General features: G+C 34.4%; 1 long non-coding RNA gene across 4 annotated transcripts in view; it reads right to left on the minus strand.

The window, feature by feature from the left end:
• LOC144237847 (uncharacterized) overlaps positions 1-16,469 on the minus strand; it is a 321,279-nt gene that overhangs the window by 238,306 nt on the left and 66,504 nt on the right. The window contains exon 1 of one of the 4 annotated variants that reach the window (XR_013336946.1): positions 5,887-5,974. The exons of 2 other annotated variants lie outside the window; for them this stretch is intronic. This is a non-coding gene — a long non-coding RNA (uncharacterized LOC144237847). Of the gene's footprint in view, positions 1-5,886; positions 5,975-16,469 lie in introns of those variants that run through there. One more of the 4 variants, XR_013336948.1, reaches the window with a different exon arrangement.

Consider the following 16,469-nt stretch of genomic DNA (forward strand, 5'->3'; position numbering starts at 1 on the left):
TTTCTTTGAAACTATCCAGCTTTAAAAATTATTAATTTGTAATAGACTCGCTAAAACCTACCTCAGGAAGTTTTTTGTAGAAAATACCAAAATTTTATCATCTTATTTAAAATATTTTAGAATTAATTTTGAAATCATAAAATATGTTTATAAAATAATCACTTCATCAAATTAAATAATAATATCTTATACCATAAAATATCTAGTAAATTTTTGGGGCTCCTGGGTGGCTCAGTTGGTTAAACATTTGACTTAATCAGCTGTCTGCTGACAGCTTAGAACTTGGACTCTGCTTCACATTCTGTGTTTCCCTCTCTTTCTGCCCCTCCCTGGCTCATGCTCTGTCTCCTCTCAAAAATAAGATAAAAACTTTAATATTCTCACCCATCTCTACACACAAAGTACACTGCTTTTAACACTAAAATATAATATACATGTGCATTTTTATCTTGTTCATGATACTACCATTTTTGCCTCAAATATGAAATAATACAGTTTAAAATCTATCTGATATTGATAACACTGAATATTTTTAAAAGATGAATTTTCTAGAAAGACCACAAATACATGGAGGTTAAATAACATGTGATTAAACAATGAATATATCAACAAAGAACTAAAAGAAAAAATAAAAATGGAAATAAGTGAAAACAAAAATACAATGGTCTAAAACATTTGGGATGTAGCAAAAGTGGTTGTAAGAGGGATACAGGCCTACCTCAGTACAGGTCCACCTCAAGAAGCAAGAAAAATATCAAATAAACAACCTAACTTTACATTGAAAGAAGCTATAAAAAGAACAATAAACAAAGCCAAAAGCCATCAGACAGAAGGAATAATAAATATTAGAGCAGAAATAAATGACATAGAAACTAAACTAAAAAGAATCAATAGAACAAATTAATGACACCAGGAGCTGGTTCTTTGAAAAAATTAATAATGTTGATAAACCTTTAGCCAGACTTACCAAAAAGAATAGACAAAGGACCCAAATAAATAAAAGTACAGATGACTGGGTGGAAATAATATCCAAAACCACAGAAATACAAATATAAGAGAATATTATGAAAAACTATATGCTAAAACCTAGAAGAAATGGGTAAACTTCTAGAAAAATATAAATTACCCAAACTGAAACAGGAAGAAATAGTAAACTTGAACAGACTAATAACCAGGAAAGAAACTGAGTCAATAACCAAAATCTCCCAACAAACAAAAGTCCAAGACCAGATGGCTTGACAGGTGAATTCTACAAACACTTAAAGAAAAGTTAATATCTATCTTCTTTAAACTATTCCAAAAACAAAAGAGACTAGAAAACTTCCAAATTCAATCTATGAGCCCAGCATTACCCATTACCCAGGTACTAAACCAGATAAAGACAACAACAACAATAACCGAGAGAGAGAGAGAGAGAGAGAGAACTACAGGTTGATATCTCTGATGAATGTACATGTACAAATCCTCAACAAATTAATAGCAAACCAAACCCAACAATATATTAAAAAAGTCATTCACCAATATCAAGTGGGGCTTATTCCTGGGTGGCATAGATGGTTCAATATTCACAAGTCAATCAATGGGATACATCACATTAATAAAAGAAAAGAAAAGAAGCAAACTATCATTTCAATAGGTGCAAAAAAAGTACATTTGACAAAGCACAATATCCATTCATGATAAAATCCCTCAACAAAGTTAACATACCTCAAAATAATGAAGGCCGTATATAGAAAAAACAACAACAACAACAACACACAGCTAGCATCACCCTAAATGGGGAAAAACCTCAGAGCTTTTTCCTTATGGTTTGGGGGAAGACAGGGATGTGCAGTCTCACCCGTTTTATTCCACATAGTACTGGAAGTCCTAGCCATAGCAATCAGACAACAAAAATAAATAAATGGCGCTCAAATCAGCAAAGAAGAAGTAAAATTTATACTATTTGCAGATGACCTGATACTCTATACAGAAAATCCAAAAAAAAAAAAAAAAATTGCTAGAACTGATAAATGAATTCAGTAAAGTTGCAGGATACAAAAATCAATGTACAGAAATCTGTTGCATTTCTATACACCAAATGAAGCAGCAGAAAGAGAAATTGAGAAACAATCCCATTAACAAGTTTGTTGAAAATAATGAGATACCAAGGAATAAACCTAACTAAAGAGGTGAAAGACTTGTGCTCTAAAAACTATAAAACATTGATGAAAGAAATTGAAGACTACCCAAAGATATGGAAAGACCTTCCATACCCATGGAACAAATATTAAAATGTCTATATTACCCAAAGCAATCTACATATTTAATGTAATCCCTATCAAAATACCAATAGCATTTTTCAAAGAACTAGAACAATCATATTGTATAGAACCATAAAAGGTCCAGAATAGCCAAAGCAACCTTAAAAAAGAGGTGGGTGGGATGATGGGTTAAATAGGTGATAGAGCTTAAGTACTGCACTGTAAGAGCACAGGGTGGTATTTCAAAGAGTTAAATTACTATATTGTACACCTGAAAATAACATAAAACTGTATCTTAGCTAACTGGAAATAAAATAAAAACACCAATGTACACATTTAATTTGATCCTTATCAAAATGCCATCAGCATTTTTCACATAGTAAGAAAAAACTTTAAAAAAATAAATGAGATAGCACAGTATAAATTTTTTAAGTGCTTTTGATGAGGAATTATATACTTGCCACTTTCCAAATCAATGTGACACTGGAAAGGTTTTGTTAAAAATATTTTTAAAGTATAGTATTGTCCAAATCACTGTTTTCAACACTTTCTTCATTGTTGCCATATTAAAGAGAAAAAAATAAGTTTAATTTGAATTTCACCAAAAAATCAATATTAAGGAATAGAATTTTGTTGGGTAGAGTTCAGTATTATAGGGTCACAAAACATTGCTTTTACTGAGAATTTTTTGGTCTCTAGGTCCAAGTTTCATCCACCTGGAAGAGCTATCACCCATATTAAAAATGCATGGCCTATGGAGCAACAACTAAAGTGCAAAATGAACATCACTTATGAGACAAAAGGGTAATCCATAAATGGACTGTATTTAGAAAAAACAAGCTTTCAAAAATAAGCAATTAAAAGCACCAGACATTATACCAATGCACTGGCTCCTATAAATAAAACTCTTTACTATTATTTTAGCTTGATAATTGTTTAATCTGTGAATAATTTTTTTCTTTCATCAGTTACTTACTGAGTACTTTTTAATGTTGCAGATGGAGTTCTAGACATTGGGGAAATGACTGTTAGTAGAATAGAAGATGGCTCTCTCTCAGGAAGATGGACTCCAGAAGATGGACTAAACAAGCGATTAATTTAAAGGGTGTTAAGTGCTCTGATATAAAGCAAATTGTTGGGTAGAGGAGAAAGAGTCATTACAAAACCCAGGAAGAAATGTTGTTAATGCCAGAAAAAGAATTGAAATGCTTAGGAGCATAAGAGGTAGAAGTAAATGCTGTTTTGCATGGGAGTAGGGAGGGCAGAACCAAAGTGGGGGTTCAAATGCAAGTTATTTTAGGAAGCATAAATGCTGATGTGAAAGATACAGTTGAGAATGCCCAGGGTATTTGAGAGTACAGGCAAGGAAAGATACAGGAAAGAAAAGGGAATTACACTGTGTGTGTGTGTGTGTGTGCGCGCGCGCACGTGCGCGTGTGTGTAAGTATGTATATTTCTGATTTAGAGAATATATATCGTTGATCTTAAGATAGCAAATTTAGAATTTGCTTTGCCATTGTGTTTTTGTATTCTCTGTTTCATTAGTTTGCTATTAGAATCATTATTTAATTGTCATTGCCCCAAATTTTCTTGATATTATTTTCTGTATTGGGTGCCTAATTCATTTTCTCTCTTTAATAATTATTCCAAGCGAGGTGCCTGGGTGGCTCCGTAGGTTAAGCGTCCGACTTCGGCTCAGGTCATGATCTCACAGCTCCTGGGTTCGAACCCCGTCAGGCTCTGTGCTGACAGCTCAGAGCCTGGAGCCTGCTTCAGATTCTGTGTCTCCCTCTCTCTCTGATCCTCCAGTTCTCATGCTGTGCCTCTCGCTCTCTCAGAAATAAATAAAACATTTAAAAATAAAATTAAAAGTATTTCAAGAGAATAATGTAAAAGTCAATGTCTTTAGTTTCTATAAATTGACATTGTTTCCCTAACTTTGGCTGGGGTTATAAAAAAGAAACGGGAAATTTATTACATTTTTATTTTATAATAAGATTTTAGTAAATGAAAGATGCCGCCATAGAAATAGCAGTGATTTTTCTCTGAAAACATCTATGATTTTTAGAGAATTTAAATACGAAGATTGTATAAAAGTTTGTATATAATTTGCTCTCTAGAATTGATTCTATAACATAAAAAGTAAGCCCTTTTGCTATCAAATACAAACAACTATATATAAATAGACATATACATTGATCATCCAGTTTCTCTCTTATAAAATATAGGATAAGGATATTATATAATTCAGTAAGCATCTGTGCATCATTCACAATAGCCAAAAGTAGAAACAACCCATATCCCCATCAACTAAGGATAAACAAAATGTGGAATACCTGTGCAATGGAATATTTTTCAGCAAATAAAAAGGAATGAAATACTGCTATATGCTATCCTATACACAAACCTTGAAAACATTATGCTTAGTGAAAGAAGCCAGACACAAAGGTCATATATTATTTGATTCCATTTCTATCAAGTGTCTAGAACAGGCAATTCTACAGAGACAAAAATGGAGATTTATGGTTACCAGGAGATTGGGGAAGGGGAAAAAGAAAATGACTGCTAATAGGTAAGGATTTCTTTTTGAGATGATAAAACTATTCTGGAATTAATTAGTAGTGATGTTTGCACACCCTTGTCAATAATAGAAAGCACTGAATTTTATCCTTTGAAATGATGAGTTTTATGGTATATGGATTATATCTCAATTTTTAAAAAGTGGAAAACAAAGAATTCACCTGGTTTTAACAAACATGTATTTGCTTATTTAGATCTTTTTAAAAATTTCTTACAGAGTATGATTCTCTTACAGAGTATGATAGTGAACAGTTTTTCAGGCACTATTCCATGAGGTCCAATTTTGGTGAAGGAAATAATTATAAACATAGAACAGCTTTCTATCTATCTATCTGTCTATCTATCTATCTATCTATCTATCATGAACAAAATATGAGAAACCACAATCATGGATTTAGTAACTTTGAGATCCATGATCTGGCTATTTTCACATTTATATCCCACTTAATAACTTTACTTGTATAAGTGCTTTGACTTTCTATTTCACTCATTGTTAGCTACTCCTTGTTACCACATTTTAAAACTGTGCAGTCTGCAAAGCTGTGATGTCCTATTATCTTGTCAGTTGAAAAGGAAGATTTGTGCAAATGAAAGTTTATGAGATTTGTCTTTAGGGATCCATTCCTGTAAATTATATAAAACTTAGACTTCTAGTAAAATGACATTTAGAAATACTCGTGCATACATCCATTTGAACTAATAAGTCAAGTTTTACTTATGTAATATATTCCAATCACATGGAAGCAATAAAAGTAAGTGTGATCTCAGAAATGGTGCTATTACAATAAAATATTCTGCAATAAAACAATACACAGCAAAAATATGAAAGCATAAAAAGTATTGTGCTCTTGATGCCTAATTTACCAACATTTCATGTCAGCAAAATTTTTGAAGATTCATTCCTTTTTTAAGTTTTCTTTTTAGCAAATACTACATAGAATAAATTTGACCAAAATGATATACTATTCCCTGCATGGTCATAGAATGAGTCAAATAAAGGGAAAGATATGCTGAAAAATGAATAAATGGTCTACAGCACATTTTAATAGGAACGTATACATACATTTTTAGTGTAAATTTACTGTATCAACCATATTCCTTTTCTCAAGTAAGTAATGTGGCCGAATATTTTTCTCATACGTTCTTTTTTTCCTCATGTAGCCTAGCAATATAAAAGATGAAAATAGAGTTGAAATATACACCCGGTGATTCATTTGCTCCATGCTGTCAGAGGGACATTGCTGGTATAAAGAAAGAAGGCAAGTCATCTGATTTAATCCCTTTGTTTGTGTGGTAACTGAACTTCTGACTGAACAGACTTTTTTTTTTTTTCTCTAAAAATAGTGTACTTATCAATTGGATTTTCTTAATAGAATGATTCTTGTTAAAAATTGCTTGTAGAAAACAAACCCAGAAGCTAAGGGTTTATTGGTATGGCTCCCTCAGAAATATCATGTAAGCTGAAGTACAAATAGGTTTTATAAGCTAAATGTTTCCTGATATCTGCAGTAATAACGCATATGCCTCACATAGAAACCTCTTATTCTAGGGCAGAGTTCTTGTCTGAGTCAGGAAGGAAGGACAAGGAGAGTCATTCTCAATGGCCAGACCTCTTTCTACTTGGCCTGTTCCACCTAATTGCCTGAATCCTTGAAGTTATTAATATATTTGAGACCAATTGAGATCTCTAATATATGAGTCTGAAGTGACAACCTAACCTCGGTGTAAATTCAGTATGAAATGTGCGCAATTAATGTTGAATGCAAATTCTCCCCACTAGTTAGTGAGTTCCATAAGGACAGACTTAAAGTCAAACTTGTTCAGGGGCGTCTGGGTGGCTGAGTACGTTAAGCGTCTGACTTCGGCTCAGGTCATGATCTCACAGTTTGTGGGTTTGAGCCCCGCATCGGGCTCTGTGCTGACAGCTCAGAGCCTGGAGCCTGCTTCAGATTCTGTACCTCCCTCTCTCTCTGACCCTCCCCTGCTCACACTCTCACTCTTCCCATTTGGCCAGACCACTTCCAAAGTCTGGAAGAGTGGTTTCTTCTCTCTCTCTCTCTCTTTCTCTCTCAGAAAAAAACAAAAACAAACAAACAAAAAAACATTAAAGTCAAATGTTCAAAGATCATCATTCTTTATAATGAATAAATAATAAAANTCTTCCAAAGTCTGGAAGAGTGGTTTCTTCTCTCTCTCTCTCTCTCTTTCTCTCTCAGAAAAAAACAAAAACAAACAAACAAAAAAACATTAAAGTCAAATGTTCAAAGATCATCATTCTTTATAATGAATAAATAATAAAAACCTAATAACTATATAAACTAATGATATAATAAATGTCCATGCAATTGTCTTGTTTTGTTTTGGCCATCATTATAAGATAATCAGAGCACTAGAACATAATGGCCCTCCTGTATACAGTTTCCCTAAAGTCCAATATATGACAGATTTGTTATAATTTTTAGTTCTTCCAGAAGTTTTAGTTATAGAACATGTAAATTAAAAGGCTGTTTGAGATAATTAGATACAGAAAAACCTGGAAAGGAGGGTAGAGCAGAAGAGGAAAATCAATGTGGATCAGATGTAGAATTATTTGATATTATTACTTTTGTTTAATAAACACTCCCTAAAAGGTAAGGGAACTAAGGTAAAGGACATTTAGGAATCAGTCTACTATGGAAGCATGTGTAATAGGTTATGTGCAGAGATATTTGTTAGGTGGATTGACAGTGATAATAGGAATGACAAAAGGGATCCAAGAAGCTAACTATAAAGAGTAGTAACGATGACATTGTCAGGTGCTTTCCATATTTAAATCATTTTGTCCTCCCACAAATCACTAAGGTAGGCTACCATTACCTCCCATTTTAAACACAAAAAGATGATGTTTAAATGCAATTAAGTAACTTGTCTAAATTCACAGAGCCAAGAAGTGTGATGTGACTGCATAACACACTTTTAAAACTATTTGGTGCTGAGTATGATAGACTGAGACCAATAGTTTGGAATAAGATTTTTAAAATACTGAATATTTTGGTGGAGTATCTAATAAAATATATAACTAAGCAAATATATTGGGAAATGTTTACAATTTAGAGAAAAAAATAGATGTAAGTGGAAGTTTATATGTTGTTGATGACATATTTTATTGTATTAAATTATGATTTTTCTTAAGTATGCAGGTTTTATTTTGATGAATATATAGCTTTCAGACATTTATCATTATTCCCATTATCTGTGATGTCATGGCTTGTATTGCTGTAAAGTATTATGTTATATTATATATTACATATGTTATATATATGTTATAAGTTTAACATATATAATGTTTTATGTATATATATAATAAGTATATATGTATAATATGTATAATTATGTAAATTATAATATAATATAATGTATTATATATGTTATATTATGTATCCTTATTCAAAAGAAGTTAAGTTTATTTTCTTAGAAATTAGAGATTAATTTCTTTGCATAGAAAAATACAAGTAGATGTATAATGTTAGGTTTACTTTAGATTATAACAGTTAAATAAAATATTTGGCATGATAAGCCAGTGTATTCACCAAATAGGAAAATAATCTAGATATTAATACAAGCACTAATAAGGTAGGATTTATATCCCCCACATTACTTGTTTATGTCTTAAATCATTTCTACTACTCTTTTCTTCAACCAATGACTTCTTTTGTATTAAATATATATTTAGTATTATACAAAATGCTTTTAATCCCCCCTTTTTCTGCTCTATATTTTTGTGGTTATTTCATTTTTGTTACTACTACAGAATGAATGTTTGTGTGCTCCTCAAATTCATATGTTGAAACCTACTGTGATATTCGGAGGTGGGACCTTTGGGAAGTGCTTAGGTGATCAGCATGAAGTGCTCATCAATAGGAGAGAATGGGCTCTTATAAAGAGTTCCGAGAGACACCACTTATTCATTCTACCACGTGAGGACTCAGCAAGAAGGTGACTGCCTATAGACCAGGAAGCAGGCCCTCACTAGCAGACATGAATGTGCCAGGCCTGATCTTGGACTTCCTAGCTTCCAGAACTGAGAAAGAAATTATAGTTGTTTAAAAACCATTCAGTCTCTGGCATTCAGTCATAGCAGCTGGAGAGGTCTAGGAAGGAACTTCATACTAAGAGGTGATGTGCTACTGGAACAAATATCTAAAAATTTGGCAGGAGCTTTGGAACTAGGTAATGAGTAGAAAATGGAAGAGTTTTGTGGTTTATGCAAAAAAATATCCCACGTGGTCACAAAAGAACCATTAAAGGTGATTGTGGTGAAAGCATGGAAAGAAAAGAGGAGAGCTGTAAGAAAGCTTCAAATTCCTAAGAAAATGTCTAAGTAGTCTAGAGCAGAATGGTGGTAGAAATCTATGTGTTGAAAGCCAATCTGATGAAGTCTCAGACAAAAATGAGAAGTGTGTTATTGGACAATAGAGGAAATAACAATCCTTGTTAAGAAGTGTCACAGAGGTTGGTTGAATTGTGTTCATGTCCTAGTGTTTTGTGAAAGGGAGAACTTGTGAAAGATGACATTGGATATTTAGCTGAGGGAATAGCTAAGTGACGTGCTGAAGGAGTAGTCTGGTTCCTCTTGACTACTTGTATAAAGTGGGATGAGAAAATTTAAGGTTGAAATTACTAATCAAATGGAAGTGGATTTTAAACATTTTACACCTTCTCAGCCTATCCATATAAAATGAATTAGAAGGCCTACTTCTTGAAGAATATTAAGAATATTCCCAAAGAACCATCTCAACAGATACAAGGAGCTATTTTTCAAGACAATAGGAGAATAACCCTCATCACCATCAAGGTGATTCTGAGAGCCTCAGAGTTGCTACACTCACTCAAGATCCAGAGTACAAAGGCCCCATGGAAAGAGGAGCTTTAAAGGAAGAGTTGCTGGTGTTTGTGGGACCTCAACCTGCCCTGCCTGGTGCACACTGCCGAGTGCAGCTTCACATGGCAGCCTCTATTCCTCAGTTTGTTCCTCTGCCACTTGTGGTTCCAATGGGCTGCAATGCAGTGTGGGCTGTGCCCATGAGAACCAAGGGGCCCAGTTAGAGAATCACCACTGGGATAGGTCTTTTCAGAGCCTTGTGGGCCCAAGCTCTGCCTTGCAAAATCTTGGGGCAAGATTTCTCTTGCTGCCTCAGTCAGTCCAGAGGGAAGAACATCAAGCCAAAGAGGAATAGTCTGATATTCTGTAATGGAATTTGCCCCATTGGATTTTGAATTTGTCTTGGCCTTGTCACTCTTCTTCTTTCTTTCTCCCTTCTGAAATGGAAATGTCCGTCCAATGCCTGTCCCACCATTGTATTTTGGAAGCATATAAATTGTTTGATTTTTTGTTCACAGATGGAGTGCAATTTACCTCAGGATGAATCATAATTTAAGTCTCACCCATATCTGATTTAGATGACATTCAAATATGACTTAAATCAGGTCACCTGGGTGGCTCAGTCGGTTGAACATCTGACTCTTGATTTTGACTCAGGTCATGATATTGGATTGAGCCCCGTGTCAGGCTCTATGCTAAGCATGCAGCCTGTTTAAGATTCTCTCTCCCTCTGCGCCCCTCCCCTGCTTGTATGTGCTCTCTCTCTAAAATAAATAAATAGATAATAGATAGATAGATAGATAGATAGATAGATAGATAGATAGATGATAGAGACTTTGGACTTTAGCTGATGCTGGAACAAGTTAAGACATTTGGGACTGTTGGGGTAGAACGAATATATTTTGCATGCAAAAAGAAAATGCATTTTGGAAGGCCAGGGTGGGATGCTGTAGACTAAATGTTTGTGTCCTCCCTAAAATCCATAAGCTGAGATCTAATCATTAATGTGATGACATTTGGAGGTTGGGTTTTGGGAGGTGCTTGGCTCATGAGGGTGAAGCACTCATCAATCAGATTTAGTGCTCTGATAACAGAGTCCCCAGAGATATCCCTCACCTTTTCTGCCATGTGAGGACACCGAGAGAAGATGGCCATCTGTGAAACAGAAAGCAAACTCTGAGAAAAACTAAATCCACTGACATCTTAATCTGGGAATTCCTAGCCTCCAGAACCAAAAGAAATAAATTTCCATTGTGTACCTGGTCTATACGGTATTTTTGTTAGAGCAGCTGAAGCAGAATAAGACAGTTATCCTGAAGATTACAATTTGCATATCGATTTAAATCAGTCTAGTTTTTTAAAATATTAACCTAATTTCAATGGTATACAGAAGGCTTGCTCTGTTCTCTTCCACTGTTGTGCTATTACTGTCATCTGAATTAAATTTTCTATAACATTAACATGGTTTCAGAATTATTGCTTTGAGTAGTTGCATTTTAATTCAGATAAGAGATCAGATTTAACAAACAAAGATATGTTTATACTGTCCATTATATTTACCTATGTAATTATCCTTATTGCAACTCTGCTCTTTATTTCTTGACTTGGATTCTAGTCATTGTGGATACTGCAATCTCGTCAGCAGATTACTATTGTTTTTGGCAATGCTTTGAAAAGAGTTTCCCCCCTCCCTGCCACTGAACTGATTGCTGAATCAAATCAAATAGCCACAACACCTTGAGAATGGAAATTTTCCAGGTTGTTGCTAGTTTGGACAAAATATTGACTCTGGTCTGGGGATGGAGCTTTTAATGGAGCTCTGAAAGAGATCAATCCTCTCATTTGACTGTCAGTCTGCTGATATTCATGGCTACTGTGACAAAGAGCTAAAGAGGGATGGTATGGAGAGTAGTCACAAGTTGAAGTGCTATGGACACTGCTGTCTTATAAGGTTCAGTAGTTTCTTTGGGATAAATACCTTTCAGTTCATTCTGTGGATGTGGTTAAATTGCAGAGTTGTGAAACAGTTGATTTTAGATATTTTCCCAGTGTTTTTGTGGGAGAATAGTTCACCAAGAGCCTCACTTGGCCATTCTGGAAGTCAATTTTTATATACAGATGTTTACAAGAGAACATTTTTATGCTGTCTCTTTTTGTTATTGTAGAAAACACTGATCCATTAATTTACTACTATCCATTAATAGCAAAATGATACTATTCTAATTCTCCCATTTCATAATCAGTTATAAGCCAGGATACACACACATACTTGCATGTGTGTGTGTATGTGTGTGTGTATAGAGAGAGGCAGACAGAGACACAGAGATAATAGAGTAAGAGAGAGTCTATATAACTATTTCTTATTTGCCAGTTTCTAAAATAATGAGCTGGTTTCCTAACATTTGCCAAATGTGACCAAAGAAGGGTTTTGCATGTCTTGTTTTGTTTGTTTTTTTTGTTTGTTTTTGTTTTAGAATACATGAAGGATTCTTGAATTAAACATATTAGCTGTATTTTAACCAAATACTCATAAAGGCTTAAATTATTTCACCATTGGTCAGTGATGGGGCCACATCCAGTTGGCTCCTGAGACTTTTGACATCATCTGTGTCTTTGATAGCTACTTTTCTTTATGGTACTTGAGCCTTGTTATATACCACTTCTCCAAGGGTTTCCTTGTTCCTTTTTCTATGAAAATGGTATTTAGAGACTATAATATGCATATTAGGATTACTCATGGCTATCACACTGGGCATCATTTCCAAACATTTTAGAGATAGGAGATAAAAATATTTGAGATGAAATTTTTACACGTATATGTTGCCAAAGAGAAGTTACAGAAATTAAATAGACAAGAAAGACTTTACTCAGAACTATTGCAATTTGGGAGAGAGATTGAGCACAAACCCCCTGAGAAAAAAGCAAGTGGTGGACTAGTGGTAAAGAACCAGAGGACATGGTGTAGGCTGGTCAATGTCCCCAGGACATCTGTGCTAATTGGTGCTTCTCAAAGTTATGCCCCTACCCTCACACAGAATTGAGATATAGGGGCTCTTCCTTGAAGATTACATTTCAAATGAGTGGCTGCCAGGTCTTCGAAAGAGATGAAAGAGATGGTGTTGTAAAACTGCCAAGGGCTGGGATATTTACATGTCAAAGGGACAGAAAAAGTATTTACAACTGAAAGTTTTTTGAAGTAAATGCTCTAAGAAGTGGAAAGTCAGGAAGAAACCTGTCATAAGTACAGTCAAGCTGAGGGGAACTATAGACTGCTTAATCAATACATATTCACACACACACACACACACACACACACACACACACACGACATAACCATATGAGTATCTTCTAACATTCTCAGTGCAAATTCAGGACTTCAGAGCCTTTACTTATTCTCATTGATCTTACAACTTTTATTTCTTTTTCTCTTCAATCAAAATCCTAGTTTATAATAACATCACCATAACCCATTTATTTTTCTCAAAATGCACATGCAACTGTCTCAGAATAATAATCAGAGAACTGTCACTAATGATATGAATTCTGAAAACATAAGTTATTTTTGCAGTTCTTTTTGTCCTTAATTCATATCACACTAAGATGTGCAGTGAAATTACTGTATTTCAAAGTCACTTGAAAGAATTTTTCTCTGTGGTGTACCAAGTCAATATGAAGTTAAGTTGATTTGTTTTAGTTTACTTTTTATTTTTGAAGATAACCTTTTTCATGTAAAATATTTTCTTGGTTCCAAAATCAAAACTATGAAGTAATATATTCAGAAAAGTCTAGTTCCTATCTCTATACCTTTCCACACTATTTTCTCCTTTTCTATTGATAATATTTTACCCCCAGTGTTATGGTTTATTGTTCCATTGTTTCTTTTTTTATCATACAAGTAAATATGCATAACAATGTATGTTTACATATGCATATATATAGGTCTCTATTCCTGCAGCAGCAGACTATTTGTATCCCCTCAAAATTCATATGTTAAAATTTAATTGGGGTCTTTGTAAGGTGCTTTGATCAGGAGAATGGAGACCTCATGAATGAGGTTACTTTTATCATTTTTTAAAAATGTTTATTTCTTTTTGAAAGACAGAGATAGAAAGAAAGCAGAGCAGGGGCAGAGAGGTGAGGGGGCAGAGGATCCAAAATGGGCTCAGCTCTGACAGCAGAGATCCCCGTGTGGGGCTCGGACTCACAAACCATGAGATCATGACCTGAGCCACAGTCAGCTGTTTCACTGACTGAACCACCCAGGTGCCCCAAGGTTAGTTTTTATAAAAGAGACCCCACTGAGATCCCTGTTCCCTTCTGCCCTGGTGAGGGTACAGTGAGAAAACAGCTGTTAGTGAGCAGAAACAGGCTCTCACCAGACACCAAATCTGCAGGCGCCATGATCTTGGACTTATCAGTGTTCGGAGTGTGAACAACAAACCTTTGTTGTTTAAGCCATCCAGTTCATAATTTTTTTAATAACAGCCTTAATAGACTAAAACACTTCCTATTTTACGTAACAGTAGCTATACACACTTTTCTTCATATTAATTTTAAAATAATACTTAACTTTGTACCCTATCTAACAGTAGTATACAGAGATAGGCTTTACTTTTATTAAGTTGAAATGTCATTTGCTTCATACTCCACTATGTTAATATAATAAAGTACATTCAGTCAGTCTCTGTGCTGACAACTCAGAGCCTGGAGCCTGCTTCGGATTCTGTGTCTCCCTCTCTCTCTGCCCCTCCCCTGATATGCTCTGTCTCTCTCTCAAAAATAAATATTAAAATTTTTTTAAAGTAACAGTCAAATTTTCACTATATACCTGGAATTTTTTTTTACAATAACTCCATCAGTAGGGCATTTAGAAGTTTACACAATATTTAACCTCACTTCGTTTTGACAACTGTATTAGCCTCAAGTGTATATTCAAATGAATTGTTTATGATATTTACCATTGCTGTAAAAAAAAAAAGTTCATATGCGGTAGAGCCACAACTGAATCTAGCTTCCAATTTGAAGCTAAAATATGCCCTATACTATTATGGCTTACAGCTGAATATCTGGTGGGTTGGATGCAAACTATTCTATCAGTCTGATAGTTTCCCTGCTTAAGAGACTTACGAGAAATAACCCATGAACATCCTAAACCAGTTATATTAATTATCTCAAATTATAGCTCCAAGAAACTCAAAAGAGTATGTGACTGACAAAGCAAGTCACTATCAGCATTGAGAAGAGATGATGGACTAAATCTATAGTCTCCTAATCTACAATCCCACACACTAATTAAGTTGAAAACATTCCCTGGAGGAAACACACAGTGAGTTCTCTGCTGATAAAACCTCACTCATTAATCTTATTTATTCATTTTGAGAGAGAGAGAGAGCATGAATTGGGGACAGGAGGAGAGAGAGAGAAGGAGAGAGAGAATCCCAAGCAGGCTCCACACTGTCAGCACAGAGCCCACCTTGAGAACCATGAGATCATGACCTGAGCTGAAATCAACAGTCAGATGCTTAACCAAGTGAGCCACCCAGGAGCCCTGGTAAAAATTTTAAAAAGGTTAATGACAAATAATTGTGTCTTTGTGTTCCTTTTTTTATGCTATATGCAAATTGCTTAATACATTATCCAAAGTCTTTCATATTCTAAATTATTTTCCATCAAGGCTTAGTAATTTTCCCTAATACTTAGTGTTATATGGGTAATTAACTAATTAATAATGATAAAGGTAAATTCAGATAGCAACTAATATGCATATGTAAGGACTCAGATATAGTACATTGACTTCATGCAGTGTCTATGAAGTAGAGTGCAAAATATTAGAGTGATACTTTTTTAAATTTGATTTATTTATTTTGAGAGAGAAAGAGAGAGAGAGAGACAGAGAAAGAGAGAGAGAGAATCTCAGGTAGGTTCTATCCCTATGTGGGGCTCAAACTCACCAACTGTGAGATCATGACCCGAGCCAAAACCAAGAGTTGGATATGTAACCATATCCACCCAGGTGCCCCTAAAATTATATTTTTTAAGTCAAATTCCTAAATTTCTACTAGTAGTTTGTGGCTTGAACAAGTTAACTAAGTTCTCTATTTTTTAGTTTACTAACTTAAAAAGTGGAGATAATAATACTGTCCACCTTATGGAGGGGATGTAACCAATTTCACTGATAACTATAAGTATATAGAACAAAGCCAGGAAAATTATGAAGAATACTCAACCAGCATGAATAAAATCACAAATATCAGAGCTATAGGGGGGATCTTACTTATGAGCTTGGAATGTATTGATGAAAAGAGTGACTAGAAGAAAATTGTCACAGAAAGCAATTTCTAACTTTTATTTTTTCTTAATATCAGATATTAAAATTTAGCTATCTGAGTAAGATAAAGTATTTTAACATTTTTGACACATGTTTTTTTCTGGGGGGCACTTAGGAGAAAGTAAATCCCATAAATAGACACACAAGTGGGGAGCTGGTCTGGAAGATAAGAACACATGTCATACGGTAAAACGCTGACCCTTCAAATAGGGTGTGCCATTACAAAAATCAGATGATATTTTAATAGGCAATTTGATTATTAAGTTTGTTATCTTTAAACAAAACACATGGAGATAGAGTACCCAGAATCAAGGTCAAATAATATTGAATGCATGCCAGAATGAGTTACCACTTTATATCCATTAGGATGGTTACTATTTTAAAGACAAGAAGAAGAAGAAGAAGAAGAAGAAGAAGAAGAAGAAGAAGAAGAAGAAGAAGAAGAAGAAGAAGAAGA

This window comes from Crocuta crocuta, unplaced genomic scaffold (genome assembly GCF_008692635.1).
Source record: "Crocuta crocuta isolate KB4526 unplaced genomic scaffold, BGI_CrCroc_1.0 scaffold1122, whole genome shotgun sequence".
Lineage (NCBI taxonomy): Eukaryota > Metazoa > Chordata > Mammalia > Carnivora > Hyaenidae > Crocuta > Crocuta crocuta.